The sequence below is a fragment of the Falco cherrug genome, chromosome 2 (genome assembly GCF_023634085.1).
Source record: "Falco cherrug isolate bFalChe1 chromosome 2, bFalChe1.pri, whole genome shotgun sequence".
Taxonomy (NCBI): Eukaryota; Metazoa; Chordata; class Aves; order Falconiformes; family Falconidae; genus Falco; species Falco cherrug.
The window spans coordinates 30,426,008-30,442,376 of record NC_073698.1 but is presented as its reverse complement, the minus strand read 5'-3'; the positions used below and the strand labels follow the sequence as shown (position 1 = coordinate 30,442,376).

General features: G+C 45.3%; 2 long non-coding RNA genes across 12 annotated transcripts in view; one reads left to right on the top strand and one right to left on the bottom strand.

Moving 5' to 3' along the window:
* Positions 1–13,332, bottom strand: part of LOC106631625 (uncharacterized) — a 79,452-nt gene extending 66,120 nt beyond the window's left edge. Inside the window, exon 1 of one of the 2 annotated variants that reach the window (XR_003563299.2) lies at positions 12,988–13,332. This is a non-coding gene — a long non-coding RNA (uncharacterized LOC106631625). The remainder of the gene's footprint in view (positions 1–12,987) is intronic. The other variant, XR_008731138.1, reaches the window with a different exon arrangement.
* The window catches only part of LOC102053087 (uncharacterized), an 88,302-nt gene that overhangs the window by 37,545 nt on the left and 34,388 nt on the right, over positions 1–16,369 (top strand). For 6 of the 10 annotated variants that reach the window (XR_008731128.1, XR_008731127.1, XR_008731130.1 and 3 more), the window contains one exon: positions 7,178–7,267. This is a non-coding gene — a long non-coding RNA (uncharacterized LOC102053087). Of the gene's footprint in view, positions 1–1,539; positions 1,684–7,177; positions 7,268–11,316; positions 11,348–16,369 lie in introns of those variants that run through there. The other 4 variants (XR_008731131.1, XR_008731126.1, XR_008731133.1 and 1 more) reach the window with 3 other exon arrangements.

Here is a 16,369-nt window from a genome sequence, read left to right as displayed (position 1 = left end):
CTACATGGTACGTGCCACATCGTATGTCTGTGGTACACAGAGAAGTCCTCTCCTCATTAAACTTTGAAAAAACGATACTCCATACAGTGTCATCTTCATACCTTAATGTATGAAGGGTCTGGGTGACAGGCAGTTCTATTCAGAGACAGGGATTTGCTCATATTCAAAATCTCAGTGATGCTCAGGGGTTACTTTGCCTCCGTATAAATACACCAGAGTTGGGACCCGTTGCCTTGAACAAAAGTACATTTGGGTTTGGTTTTCAGGGGCTTACTGAACAAGTGCCGACAGTCAATGTGATAATTTATTATATGTTTTGTCAACCAGCCAGTGAGGGGCAAGACCATCTTCAGGAACTTCTATGTGACATATGACTCTGAATTAAGCCAGCAGAACCAGGCAACATTTGGGGTTAGAGCTGTAACGTTAGAGGTTCTGAGCCTTTCTAGCCTTCAGCATGTCTAACCATAGCAGGGAGCCTACAGCGATGACCTGGCTTCCAGAGTAACCTTTTTCAAATGGGGACTCCTAAATGTGCACTTGTTCATAACAGATCTGAGTTGGTGTCCCATTCTAACCAGTGGGGTGCTGACAGCTCCTGAGAAAATGTTTTGTTTACCTATTTAATAATGTGGGGTTTGAATGCTTTTTTTTTTTTTTTTTTTTACCATTCTTTGTGTCTTGTGAAACTTCAAGTACAGTCTCTTTACCTGCTTAGCCAAACATACCCTTCCAAAATAATAATCGCATCCTGCAGCCAAACCCAGTATGATTATAGCTGATAGACTGGGTGTTGCCTAGGTGAAATCTGCTGACAGAAACTATTTTGCAACAGTACAGATCATTTTGTGTCAAATAGACTCACTTTAACTAGAGTTACTCATAAACCTAAATGAAAAGACTTCCTGTTTGAGTATCCTGGCATCATTGGTCTCCCTTAACCTTTTCTACTTCAGTAGTACAGGACTGTTTAATAGCTTTAACACTAACTGGAGTTTACGTAATTTCTCTAAAAGTGCATTTTTCTGCAATAGCTGCTTATCTTCTTCTGTACAGCGATACAATATACCTTACCTTGTAGTAAGCTTTCTGAAAGGCCTTTGTTTATATTTTTACCTAAGAACGGAGAGCTGTCTTACCTATCCACATAATTTTTTACAAATAGAAAGTGGGCCTTCCTGTCAGCTGGAGAAATATTCCTGTGCCTTTTAAGGCACACAGCAGGGAAAATGGGAGTATACTTCACGGGTTATGAATCTCCTACTGAAATAATAGGAAACTCACACGCTTCTGCTGTTTTAATTATGGTGTTAACTGTGCCCACTTAGGGTCCACTGCCAAACTCTAGAAACAATGCCCTCCTCCTTTAGAGGAAGCTCAAATGGTTTTATCTTCAGTTTTCTGCTTCAGTTTTAAGATAAAGTTTACATTGATGCCTTCAGCTGTAGTTATTAGCAAGTAATTTTCTTAGAATGGGGCTTATTTCTGTGGATTGGCAAATGTTCTTCTCTTCATTTCCACTCCCTACTATTCTTTCAGATTCTGCTTGCAGAAAGACCAGCAGGGTTTTAAGAGCACAATATGCATGACTGCATCTTTTCCTCTAATGCATCTTCCCTAACAGTGGAAAAGAATGGCGCTCTCAGAATGTGCTCATCTAAGCTTCCAGTTCCCCAGGATCTTGGAAGGACTTCTGTGCAATAGCAGCTTCAGCATCTGCTGCAGATAGCAGGCAAACTGGCGGATGATTGGCAGGGCTAAGAAGAAATAGATTTCCAGCACAGGGGCAATGGACTCTTCTTCAGAGACTTTAATTACAGCACCCCTCTAACACTTCTTCAAAACAGCAATAAGTGTTTTAAAATCACACAGGGAAAAGATGGACAGAGATCAACTTTTCACCGTCTCTATCAATAAAAAAATGAGGTTGCATCAGATGAAGCTGGCCGTAGGCAGATACAAAGCAAATAATACTCTGAATTGTATTGTTTTATGTGTTCATGGGTAATACACTCATGACATTCGTTGCCTAAAGACCGTATGGATGAAAGAAGTTCACGTGGATCTATGGAGAGACTGCACAAGACCTTGGAAGAGAGATCTAGTAAAGGTCGCTGACTAGACGAACCACATCAGGCTCAGGAAACCCCCTGAACTAAAACAAAGTTGGATGCTGGAACCCATGGGCATTCTCAAATGTGCTTGTCCTAGTCCTGCTGTTCTCCGAGAGAGTATTTGGACAAGAATTGGCTTATGCCTGCTGTTGGTGATGGGTGAATGGCCCAAGTGTGTGCCTGGCCTGAACCAGTCTGACCTTTCTCGTATTCTTAAAATAGGCTTTATTTATGAATATTGGCCTGCTCACAGTCTTAGCAAAAATGAAACAGGACCTTCCCCTCTTTAATTCAACTAACTAGAGCCAACCTTAGTCAGTCATTCTCGTTCCTTTTACTGCACTGTCAGCTTTGCTAACTACATAGTCTGTGGTATTTCAAAGATTTTACGGCATATGTTAATAAAATGCCTCTACCTCACTTCTTTTTCCTCATTTAATCATGCCCTTACCTAAACCGAAATTTATCCATCTGTACCTCTTTAGAAACTTGTTGCTACAATTGTAATTTTGAATAGTGACTTTTCTGGTTCCTTATGCTGGCCTTCAGATTCTCTCTACTACAGACAGGAAACCTGTAAGCCTGCCAAAAGAAAAAAGAGCAAGAAAATGAATAGAAAATCCATGGGACAGTGTTGTTTCCACCACAGTAATTTGGGAGGAGGAATTTCATTCTGAACCTTGCTAAGTGAATAAATCAAATCCACAGATCTGTAATGCCCAATCTGTAAGTCGTGTTCCAAAAATCAGCAAGTCAGGATCACAACCTTTGGACATTCTCAGAAATAACTTTCCTTCTTTTCCTTTCAACTTGATGAGTTGTCCTGAGAGTAGGTTTATCCTCCTAAGTCACTTAGCAAGGACATGGAAATTCAATGGGAAGTCTCTATATTTAGCAGAGATTAAGGTGGTCAATGCTTATATTCAGTTCCTTGGTTAAGCAAAAAGTCCTTCCAATTTTCAGTAGATAGGCATAGGTGAACACAGCTAGGGCTCAAGGAGGAGTGGAATAGGAAGGGACAGAGTAACAGGGGGGGATCTAGAAGTCTTCATAGCATCCTTTCACCCTCTGCCTCCTGCTGCTGGTAAATCTGCACCTGAACAGCCAGTGCTTTAAAAAAAAAAAAAAAAAAAAGCCTCTTCTGTTTGGCTTCTTACTTTTAACACCTCAGGTGTTGAGCAAATGAAGGCAAACCTCTGTGCCAGGGCTCTGTCTCTTTAACTTTGTATGTACACCAGCAGGCACAGTAGGAACCCATTCTGTTTTGAACATACTATAGCATAAATAGCCGATAAATCAGAAAGGAAGGAATCCACATTTTCTGTTACTTGTGTGGCCTCCTGGAATGATTAATATATGTTTAAATGAGTTCTACATGTATGCTTTTTTTAAATTAAATGCTTCTTTTTTAACAAGACCACTTAAAATTAAGTATGGAAGTAGGGCAGCCGGTATTAAGGTTAAATTTACCATAGTATTTTAGAAAAACACAATAAAAATACTATGCACCACATTTTTTGATGCCAAAGTTTTAGAGAAAATCAAACCACTGAAGGGGTGGAAGTCACTGGCAGAGCAGTTGGAACTGCAACCTACGGAATGCTGAACCTGCTTCTGATAGCTTTTTTTTTTTCCCTTTCCTCTTTTAATGTACTCGGCTATTTTATATTAATGACTAGTATGTTCAAAATTGAAAAATCCACTGGGGAGATGAAAAAGCAGGCAGTTACATTTTTTCTCATCAGGTCCATGAACAAAAACTGTAAGAGGGTGAGATGTACTAGTTCTAAAGTCTTGATGGTTGTGCTGACCAGAAACAATCACTTGAGTTCACCAACTAGTAATGATTATTCTTTGTTGAATAAATCAGACTTCAGTGCAGTACATTCTGATTTTTTTTCTTGCATGTTATGTACATCTATGGTTATTAAGTTGAACTGATAAAAAATGAAATGTTCTTTTGCTACAGTTTAATTAAATTCCATTTTCCATCAACACACAATTTACAAACTATAGTTGGAAGACTGAATCACGTGGCAAAGAAAAGCCATTAAATTTTCTACCGTAAAATGTAAAAATTAAGAATCAGAAGCTAGTTATACAGAGAAATTAAATAAAAATTGTACAGGCATGAAATAACAATCTGGATAGCAAAAAAATCATACTTTTTAAAGAGGGTATATTTAGTTGAATGAGGGCCCTTAAAATGAAAAATAAAATAAAGTCAGATATAAACCCAGACCAAAACAGACTGCGTAAGACAAAGTCTTTCTGTTTTAAAAGGTAGCTAGAATTGATGATTCAACTCAGAGACACAAACCAATCCACCCCGGCTGCTGATAACATGCACTTGTATTTCTGGGTCCTAAACAAACACAATATGGGCCTTGCAAGTGCTTTAGAAAACCCTGGTTAATAATCAGTTGTCCAGGAGTCCTCTCTGACCCACACAGGCCCTCCTTCGTCTTGGAACAAAACCCCAGCAGCTGTGGCTTAGACGAGCCATCACGGTGCAGTAAGTGCACCCCTCGCCACTGCCTCTGCCACCCCCTGCTCTCCCACCACCTGGAGCCCGAGAAACCCGGGCCTGCGCCTCACGTTCAGAACAAATTGAAGAAAGATGGGCAGCTGAGTTACCGAGAGCCACCTCAGAGTAAGGCAGGAGGAGATGACCTAGGGTTAGATGACCCTGACTATCAAGTGTGTTGCCTTGACAAATAGTAATTGCTCGACAATTGCTCTAGGCTTGGAAAACATATGTTATCATGTTCATGCTGTATCCACTGATAGAGATTGTTTTCATTACATGTACTGGATATTTCTAACTGCACTGAACCTACTGATGTGTGAAAACATAGATAAGATTGAACCAGAGGTCTCAAACTTGAAAGTCTAAAACTTGAAAATCTCTCCTTTGTTCAGGTTATTCCTTTTGGCTAGCAGTTTTCTGTCTTTAGTTTAAGAATCAGTCTATGTCCAGCATCTACAGTGGTCTTTGAAATGCCTTTTTTTTTTTGAATGGTGTCTTTGTTAGAGCTGGAGAAGTTTCAATGAAATAATATCTCAGTTTTGTGCTTGGTGCATGCTATTGTATTAATTATCTCCTTGTATAGGTTTCACCATCAAGGCTGTTGGACACATTAAAGAATACTTCACACATAGCTCGGTATTTAAGGCATATGCAGCTCAGCATTGATTACATATTCTATACACTGTAAGAACTTAAATTTTTTGGTCTGTTCTGTAACAGAACTTCCTTTTCAAATACTGTCTACAGTAACTGTTTCCTCCCCTTTCAGCAAAAGTTTTAGTGATAATATAAATGTGAGCCTCTTTCAGTTGAAAAAGATCATCTTTGAAATGAAGTATTCCTTTTGCTGAAAAGCCATCAAGTCTCTCCCTGAAAGAATGTTGGGTGTTTATGTTTTTTCTTGTACCTTAACACATGTGCACTTAAGCATCAAGAAGCTTCTCAGTGCAAGAAAAGCTGTAGAGAGACCTAAAAGATCATAGGAAAAAAAATTGGGGGGTATAGATTACTAAAATAATTTAAAAAGAAGGAATGGGAGGCAGCATACAATGTATTGCACTCATAGGGGCTCAAGTGGTTCAAGAGGTGTATGCTTGCTGTATTAAAGAAAAGGCAGCAGGAGTCTGTCAGGGGTCAGTACATGATCAGTCATGACCTCAGGGGCACAGAGAGGTAGAATCCTTGTGGCATGATTTGCAAGAGAATATGTGGGCTTTGATTCATTCATTTACACAGCATCAGAAGGTAAACGGGATACTGCTTTCTTATTTGATGAAGGCTTCAGTCATCCAGCTCAGCATCTTCCATTAAACTTCTTCTCTTTCTCTCTGTTTTCATGTGCCTCTTGCGTATTTCCAGCAGGCTGTCCCTCCAGAATGATGAATCTTACACATGAGAAAAGGACACTTTTGCTGCTACTTGTAAATTTGTTGTTGTATGACACAACCTGCCATTATTTTAATTGTTGCTTTCAAATGAAGTGTCTGCCAGCCTGTATGATGAAATCATGTGTTACTAACAACTACAACAGTAATACCTAGTTCTAATATATAGCTTTTTATCTATAGATCTTGACCTTTTTTTAAGCCAGGAATGAGATATTGTTCCTTTTAAAACTCACAGAGCTCAGGCAGAAGTGGCTGAGGCAAGATTCAACAGCATTTATATCTGCTCATTGCTGGGCCGATGGGCTGATGGTATGCGAACGAGACAGCTCTTCTAGGCTCTGAGTGCCGCTGACACGTAGCCCAGCATCTATGCAGTGCTTTGTGCAGGCTCTCCCACTGCACCCAAAACTTCCCCTATTCCAACAGGAGGAGGCTTATGGCTTCCTTCCACAACTCCTGCAGAAGGATCCTTCCCTGGGTGAGATGAGGCTTTTAGTGCTCTGTCCCGGCCAGGTCTTCATATCCAATGTGAAGAGTGTGGAAGACTGGTGCAGATTTCAGTCACTGTAATTTTTGGTTCTTTTATGTAGAGATACGATACAGCATCAGAACTCGCTGGATTAGCTTTTTGACATGTGGTACACCCTGCTAACTAGGCACCTTGCCTCCAGAACTATGAGTTTTATATTTTGAAAGACAAATACACAGGTAAACAAAATGTCACTAAACACTTATTTCATTTTAGACTTTTTATAACCTTAGTATATGTAGCCTTGGGACATCCTGTAAGCATTATTTTGTCTCTTAGGTTCAGTGAGATGTAGGATAGTTTTAGTTGTCCCTATCTAAGAATCAAGAAGCCGTTGGTGGAATTCTGAGTCAGGGACAGGATTAAGGCCCTCATTTGGACTCCCATTCCAAATGTTGGCCAAAACACCATCCATCTTCCACCTTGATACAGATTTAACATCAGCTGTATGACTTAGCCTGAAAGGTCTGTAGGAACAGTAACTAGCAATTGGCACTCAGATGGTGGGACGAAAGAGAGAGCAATTATTCTTTAATGTCTTCATCAATCCAGTTTATTTAAGCACGTTCAGGAAATTATGCTAAGATGCTTAATTTCTTTTTTCATTTATTTACAGGCCTACTTTATCTGTAGTGCTGAGCTGTTGTCATAATTTGGTTTTTATGACTTGCATCAAGCATGAAGCTTTCAAAACCACGTGTCAAAGGTAAGTTAGTTCAGTAATATTCTTATTTGTATACGTCCCTAAAAATAATGTACATTTGCAGGGGAAGTTTTCAGCACTTAATTGAAGGCTTAGCTCTGTTGATCAGCCACAGTCCTGAGTAAAGGATATGGAGCAGTACGCACTCCTGCAGGGAGTTCTGAGAGAGGTTTTCTCCCAGTCCTCTCCAGTACACTGAGGGAGCGCTGGGTACTGCACCAGCTTTTAAAATAGTGCAACCTGATCCTTTCTTTACAGCTCCCAGGATGGGGGTGGGGAGCAAAGGTGAAAGAGTAGCAGGCCAGATCCTCCTTCCCATTTTGGGTCTGGTTTTCTCTGTTGAGTGAAGAGGGCATTAATTGTGCATGACCGCTATGAGACGGGATCCTTTGCTCTCACCCTTCACAGTTCTTGTGACATAGGCCAGGTTTAATCTAGTCTGAGTTAGAAACTAAGTACACTTAGAGGGTTATAATGAGCTTCCCCCTCATTTTCATTTTCCCTCACTGGTATGTAAAACATTGCTTGTAAGGGATAAGGATCTGTGGAGTTACGAAACTGAAGTGATTGCACTAATGTGGAGCTCCTTCTAGTTAGTCTGCAGTGTTTATCGCACTGTTTAGTGTTGTAAAACTAAAATTAAATAAGCCCCAAATCAAAAGAGACTATCTAATATTTCCCTAACCAACTAGTAAAAGGAAAATGGACAAACCAAAGTAAATTACTAAACAGATCTTTACAAAGAAGGATAGACAATGTGCAAGCCAGGAAATGGGTTTGTTGGAGTTTTACTTGTGGGTAGGGATTTAAAAGTTATTTGGATATAGTAGTTCATAGATTTAACTTGGAAAGACTACCAACATTAATATTTAGTCAGTAGTTGTGGCAGCCAATCAGTACACTGTCATACAGTGGAATCTTTGTGAATTTTATTATTTTATAAGAAAGGATGTTCATGCATATACTACATTCAGCCAGAAACAAGGATACTAAGAGTCCTGAAAAAGTACAGTGGTTTCAATACTCCATTTTGCCAGCTAGTGTTGCCTAGTTTTCAGTATATTTATTTTTTACTTCTTCAGGCAGTCTAAAGGGCTTATTTCTCATCTGATGAACTACTACTGATTTCCTAATTTCCATTCATCTTTTATAAAAGATTTATTTGTAGCTGTAATCCATGCTGAGCGCACTTTTTTAGCCTGGGCTGGGCATATCTTGTATACACATTATGTATGCACTGTACAGTAATGCCCCGATTAGCTAATACCATCAATACTTATGTAATATTCAGAATGTTAACTGTACATGTAGAAAATATTCATGAAAACTACTACAGTACTTAAAATATTCTGAAAAATATATTACTTTTTATCAAGCACTAATGTCAAATTTGAGAACTGCTCTATCAGACATCCATCAAAGTAGCCAGAAGATAAGACCCAGAATCCAGAAGTAGGTTCAAGAGAAGGAAGTGGGGAAAACAATACTTCTCATTTCCACATACTAGAAATGAAACCTGCACAAAGATTTCTCCAAGAATGCTGTCAGTCTGCAGTTAGAAGGATCATGCCATCGCTGGCTAGCTGCGGGAAGGGAGAGAGAGTTTTCTTTTCTTTCCCACTTTCTGTAAAACACCAGTTACTATAAAAGGATAGCTGGAGCTGTGCTGCTTTCTTCCTGCGCCTCAGGCTCCATTTTTTTATAACTTTTTTTTTTTTCTCCCCCTGTATCTTACCCATTGTGAATAACTACTGCACTTTCCTGCTGTTAATAGTTTTGTCATATGGCTGTAACAATACAGAAAGGGCATTTCAGATAACTTAAGAGTTGGGTGCAGACTTCTAAAAAGCAGTAACTGGACTTGCAGTGCTGTTGGTTATGCATGGCTGCTGCTTGTTAAAGTGCTACTGTGCAAAAGCTGAAACACTGGAACTGCCTGCTTGCAGAACCAGGGAGACTCTGCTGTCTGTATTAGTCACGTAAGTTAGTAACACCCTTTACAACTGAAGAGATAGAAATGTGTTTAGAGTTTTAAATGAAAGCTGTAGAAATCCATAGCATAGGCCTTTATGGTCACCAGAGAAAACTGCTTGTTATCATTAGGAATTACGAGGCTAGATTTTTTTAAAAGAACTGGGGGGTGAAGTACAGAATTACATTTTAAAAAATCAAAAAGTATCAGACACCAAATGGGACAGTCAGAATGGTCACAGGTACAGTACTACAGCAGAAGTTGACCGATAATCTTTTTCAAGCATGAAAAGAGAAAGGAATGGTCATTCAGGTAATCATACGCTAAATTACTCACATGTAAATCAGGTAATCAAAAGAAAAGCAGACTTTGGTATATTAATAATAAGCAAGCCTTATTTTTATAAACCCCCCAAAATATTATCTTGTTCTTGCAGACCTGAAAAGTCTTTGTATGGTAACATAAAATTAAATAAAAACTACATACTGTATAAGTTAAAATGCATGTTTCGACCTCCCAGTGAGTTGATACAGTCTCACTTTTCTTTGTACTCTAGTAACTGAACTCTAGTCTCCAATGCTTTTTGATAGTTAAACCAGAGGGGCTTTTAATGTGAGGAGATATGTATGTGTATGTGCATATATATCTGTACCTGCTTCCTTAATGGATTTGTTTAAGACTTACATGTAACACAGAGAAAGTATGCTGCTATTCCATTTGCTGAACACTAATACCTTTACATGTGGGATATTGAATTCATGTTTGTTTATCAGCTCTGGGAGCGTGACAGATCTGCAGAATGACTGATACCAACCTAAAGCTAAAATTTGAGAGCAAAGTGGGTTCGAGGTACACAGAAACTTAGCTTATGGTGATGGGAGTTGTCTTCTGTGCCTCAGTCTGTGAGCCACGTCCCTACCCAAGCTGCTTTTCCAATCCACCCAATACATCTACCCACCTTCTGTTTTCAGAAAACGGACAGTGTTGTGGTTTGCTTTATACTGTTGCCACTTTGATTTCTTTCTGTGACAAGCTCCAGAGCCACAGGAGCAGCCCGGGAGCAGCACTTGCTCTCCAAGCACAGCAGAACTAGGGAGCCCTCCAGGAGCCAGTTACAGCTCTCGGTCACCGGCCAGCCCGTTGCCTGTAGAAGTTAGCATGCTCAAGTTGACATTGATCCCTCAAGGGACTAGCTACCAGCTAAACAAAACTGGAGCACAGGGCTAGCCAAGCATAGATTCTCTGTGACCCCGTGTCAGGACCTGTGATCCTGTTGTAAAAGCCAGCTATGTTACCTCCTTGCCCTCTGAGACTCCCAGGGAATCCCCAAGTAAGTGTGTGTGTGGGAGTTATTTACATCTCCTTCCTGTCTCCGTCCCCATCTTTTGTTGGTTTCTTTGTTTTTTGTAAAAACAAGAGAGGATGGAATACTTCAAAAAGACATATTTGTTCCCTTATGAAGGCTTACTACAACAAAGCCAGAATAATTTGTCCCATTAATTATAGATAATGGAAAATGTGTAAGTACCCGCGTGGTTAAAGAAGTGAGCGTACTGTCATTGACGGCATCATGACTGTTGCGTACAGCCTGGAAAGGCAGATGCATTTGAATTTCACTGGGAGGTTACAATATTTAGAAACCAGGAGACCTATAAAGTCTAACTATTAAATATACGGAGCGCAGAAATGCTCATTTGCTTGTGCAGAGGAAATAGAGCAAAGATACACCACAGCAGAGACAGCTAGCAGGACAAAGGAGATACTATTGACTCATTCCAGACTGCCGACTTAGCAGCTCAACTTTGCTTCCTTTTAACTTTTGTAACAGTAGGAGCTCAAAGCTTCTCAGTCTATTTTCTGCACAAACAGAAACACCCAGACTTCAAAAAGTAATACACTTTGAAGAAACCCAAACCATTAACACATTAGAAACTGTGTGTACTACTAAACAGGGCTTCACGGTTACTTGAATTTTGCAGTGAGCAAATGCTGATGTTTTAGTAATAATTTTACACTGCTGCATTCTGGCAAACAGTTCTTGATAAGTATCGGTTTGTAAAACACTTTTTGTTGTTTTTAGTGTGATTATGGATTTATTGACTTTGCAGTGGGTAAGTACTACTTCAATATTTTTGCAGACTGAGTAAAAAAAATCCCGCTTTTCTCACCCCAGTAGCAAATCACAACAAGTTTCTAACCCTGTAACGTTACACTGGTACCACTGGGGAAAGCATATGATGTGTGAAATTTAGATTTTGTCCTCGGTGCTTAAATCTATTTCAATAATAATAATAATAATAATAATAATAATAATGGGTTTATCGTCTACTCTGAGCAACAAAGTGCTCAAGGCCATCACTCTGACAGCTCCTGCGTTGTGCCAGACCCCTCCAGGAGCAGGACACCGGTCCCCTGGGGTACCAGCTTGCTCCCGGGGGGTGCACGAGGCTGGGGACAGCGCACGAACCCCACGGGTACCCCAGGTTTACACACACCCCTAAGAAATCGCTTCTCCAAGGCGCAGAACGATGCGCATAGAACGTCACCAAACGTCATAAACGCACATTAAGCGGCACCACGTAACGCAGTACTGGAGCAGCGAACACGTTGAATTTAAGTTTCGAAGTATTTAAACCCTGGGTTCGGCTTGTCCCCCCCACCCCCCTCCTCCCCCCGCGGAACGGCTCGCGGCCCCGCTCCCCGCGCGGCGTGGAAGGCGGGGGGGAAGGCGGGCGGGGCGCCCATGTTCTGCCTTGTCGCCCCCCCCCCCCCCCGTTGGTGCGACGGGCTGTCACTCAGGCGACGTCACAATACGCCTGTGTGAGCGCTGTAAACACTCGGGCGGGCGTGTGTGTGTGTGTGTGTGAGTGACGCGGGGGCGCGCCTCCGCCCCCCCCCGGCTCGGGCTTGCGCTCGAGCAGGGGGAGTGAGGGAGGGGGGAGGCGCGCCCCCGCTTGTTTCCCTGCGCGCATGGTAGCGGCACGAAAGGTAGCATCACTGGAGCAAGGGATGATGTAATTCTCCCTCCGGCCAGTAACTGCCTGCGCTTGCACCGATCCGATCGGCAAAAGGGAGGGGGGGGTGTAAGGGGGGTGTTTTACGCGTGATCGTATCAGAATCTCCTGACCGCGCACCCCCCTTTTTAAATCCCGCTCCGTTTATCCCCCCCCCCCCCCCTTCCCCCCGCCCGGGGCACGGAGGAGGGAAGGGGGGAGGGGGAAGGGGTGGGGGAGCCCCGCGTCGTGTGTGCAGGGTAAACACGCCGGTGAGCGCTGCGCCGAGCGGTAAACAAGTCTAAGGTGCCCTCCGCCGCACGACAACTTGCTGCGGGCGGGGTGTCCGTCCCCGTCCCCCCCCCCCCGCATACACAAGCGCACACACACACACTTCCCCCTAACAAAAGCCCGTTTAATATCAGCGTCAGCTTTTGTTCGGCGAGCAGTGGCAACCGTCCCCTCTTCCCGGTCACCTTATTTTACCGGTGTGCGTGTCTGTCGTCCCCCCCGCCCTTCGTCCAAATCCACGGGTCCCCTACGCCCCGTTCCCCCGTGCGCGCATCCCCACTCGCTCCGTGGTGCTGCTCCCCTCCCCTTCCCCCGCGCTAAGCGCCTGCGACCCCCGGACCCGGAGCACCAGGTCCCTCCTGCCCGCTCTCTGGAGCAGCAGGCAGGTAGGCGAGCAGGCAGCTGTGTCGTTCCGTGTCCCGTCCCCCCCCCCCCCGTAGAAAAGGCAGTAGCTAAATGTCACTTACTGTCAGAAGAGGAGGGAGGGGGAAGCCCTTCTCTCGGTGCAAAAGCAAAATAGCCACTCGCAGGACGTTGCTAGCATAGGAGGCAGCGAGGAAAAAAAAAATAATCTTCCAGTAGCGGGGGGAGGGGGAGGATTCGCCTTTTAACCGGAGAAAAATAAAATAAAAAATAACCGTGTGTGTCCCGTCCCCCCCCCGGTTGCCTTTTTTGTGCAGTTTCAGCAAAGCTGCGAGGAAGTTGGTCCTTTTGTTCCACTATTTATAGATTGCGTCAACATTGCGAAAAGGAGAAGGCGGAGCGGTGGCACTTACTCCTCGCCGAGGGGTGGTGGTGGTGGAAGATATCGGGGTGGAGGGGCGGGGCGGGGGGGTGGGGGACGGAACGGGACACGACGGGGGGGACGGGGACATACAAGCGACCTCAGCGCTCACCCCACCCGCCGCCGCTCCGAGCACGGGGGGAACCGGGCGGTGCGGCGGCGGCGGGGAGAACCGCGCCGCTTCCCCGCCCGGCTGCCGCCGCACAGCACCGCCCGGCGGGCAGCGAGGCGAGGCGCGCCGAACCGAGCGGCGGGGCCGGCCCGCCGCTCGGTTCGGCGCACCTCGCCTCGCCGGTACCGTCCACCTCCATACCCCCGTCGTGACTCCATCCCCCGGTCAAACTTGTTGCGACCCCTCGGGTTGGGAGCTCCGAGGGCAGGTGCAACGCACCGTGCAGCCCTCGGTTTTCTTTCCGAGGGAGCCGAAGGGTTAATTTGGGGAGCCGAAGGGAAAACATATTAAGACCCGGGGGGGGTGGGGGGGTGGGGGGTGTCGTGAAAGTTAGAAGTCTCATCGCCACGCGAGAAGGTTGGGGGGGGGAAGGCGACCGGCGCTTTTCTGGCCGAAGGCCAATGTTTCTAAACTGAATGTAAACAAAGAAAACTGCAAACACCGGAGGAGGCCTTCCACCGCCGCCAAGGCTGGGGAACGTGTTCCCAAACGGGTGCCGAGCTTTGCCCACCCTCCCCCACCCCACCCCCGTTTCCCTCCCCGTCCTGAGCGCCCACGGCCATCCCGGCCACCGCCCTCGGGTGCCGCGGGACGGGGGGAGCCTTCCGCCGGCGGGGACGGCGCAGGGTAGCAAGCCTCAAAAAAAAAAAACACCACCCAACCAAAAACCACCACCTTTTTTTCTTTCTTTTTAACTCATTTGTTGTATTTTTTCTTTTTCTTTTTTTTTTTTTTTTTTCTGAGACCAATGGCTCGCCCCTCCCGCCCCGGGAGGCAGAGCCGCCGTGCCCCGGGCGGGCGGAGGCCGGGACCGGGCTTGCCCGAGCCTGCCGGGCGCTCCCGGCTCCGGCCTCGGGGCTCCGTGGAGCTTCTGGTGTTGATGCTTCCAGCACGCTCGGGGAAGCATTCACGGGAGTCCTGCTCCGTTGGCAAAAACCTTCTATGTTTAGACGGGGAAATCCTCGCTTGCTAGCTCGCAGGCCGGCGGGCTGTCACCGCGGCGTTAGAGAGGAGCTGGAGGGAAGAAGGAAGGCTGGAGGCGTGCGTGACCGTGACACCGGTGTCGCGATCGCCCCACGAACCCCCGTGATGGACACGCGGGCGATGCGTGCGCTCAGCAGAAATACAACCGTCGGACCGGGCGAGGTTTGGATTTTCCGCCGCCCCCCCCCCCCCGCTCCTTGCTTTCGTGATATCTATGGGCGGATGATTTCTCCTCTTAGTTATGCTTCGTGACAACGGATGCCTTCCTGATGATGATTTTCTGGGGGAGAGTGCGAGTCCCTCGGAACTCTCGCCCTCCCGCCCCGCCCCAGCCCACGCACTGCCCCGCTGGCTGCGGCGCGGCGCCGGGCAGCGGGGAGCGCAGGTAATGGTGGGGCAAAGCTCCGAGTGAATAAAATAAAATCCGTTCGTGTGGTTCCTTTCTTGAAGCGTCCCCCCATCCCGGGCTTTCCATCTCCTCTGCAACTTTATGCTTCGCAGCAAAGCCGCCGTCCCACTTCGCTGCTCTTGCGCCAGAGCACGACGCTTGCTCATCCTCCGTGAGTTCTCCTTGGGGACTGCGGCTACTCTTTTCCAGCTCTGCTATGGTTAACAATAAATAAATTAAAAAAAAAAAAAGGAAAAAAATAACGAAAATCACCTAGTTCGAAGGCGGACAGTGTTCAGTGTCACTCAAAAGACGGATCGTCTTTTGCGTACAAAACCCGTGGCAAAAGTGAACTCTTAATAGACCTTGAACTGATGGTGTAAAAATGGACTGGTGGTGGAAAGTAGTAAGTAGTGTTAATGAAGAATAGATCCGAACTATGAACCGTGAATAAGCCTTCCTGGAAAGAACTGAACGGAACAGAGAGTAGGTAGGCAATTCGCTTGCTGCTTCTCTGCAAATTTAGAAGAAAATGGGAGTGTGGCACAAGTTTGTATTTTTTTTTAAACACGCCTCTGAGAAAAAAAAGAAAAAAACAACCCAAAACCAAAACCACAACCCCCCGAAAGTAGCGTTGTGATGGAAATGGCGAGGGACGGTACAAGCGAGGGGGGAGAGGTGTGAGTCCCCGGGCGCCTGTATGCCCGCCCCGGGCACTGCCCGCCCGCTCGGAGCCGGGGGCTGAACCTCGCCGAAAGCCTTGGCGGTCAGAAATGTTGCAACAGCGCTTTGGAAGTCTCTAAAGAAAAGCTGAATTGTTCGAACTTAGGTAACCTAAGGAAACTCGTTATGACCTACATTGCTTCTCTGAGTCAGCAGCCCCAGCCCCGGCGGGGCCGTCCGCGCTGCCGCCGCCACCGCGCACCCCGCGGGCGGGGCCGCCCCCCCGCCGCCGCCCGGGCTCGCTGCTTCCCGGGTTTACAAATAAATTTGCCTGGATCGAGACGGTTTCACTTCTGCCGTCAGGAATGCCTCCGCGTTTTGAGTGTTGTTTTTTTTTGTTTTTTTTTTTAAACTTTCCCCGGACAGAACAGTGTGCCTGCTTCGGTGGTGGTTTACCGGCTGGTTTGTGAGGGGGAAAGATAATATAAGCGGAGGACAAGGTTTGGTTTCTTTTTTTTCAAGTTTTTAAGAGCTGTACTTTATTTTCCAAAGGGTTACCGATTGTTTCCCGCACCGGGCAATAGATGCCTTATAGGGAAAAGTTACTATGTGTTGCACACTGCTTTGCTCTGAAGATAGACAAAGAAACTCTGAAGTTCCTATCAAAAGCCTACCAAACAGCTTTCCTTATTCCTTCTGTAATGTAGTGTAAAGTAGCAACGATTAAGCTCCACATGTCCACTCTCAAGACTCACAGTTTAATCCAGTCTGCGGCGAGCTCGGACAGATACACCGAGCTTTTATTAAACGCAGGGTCAGCATCAGGGAAAGAACCAAGGATGTTTTAACATCTTAACG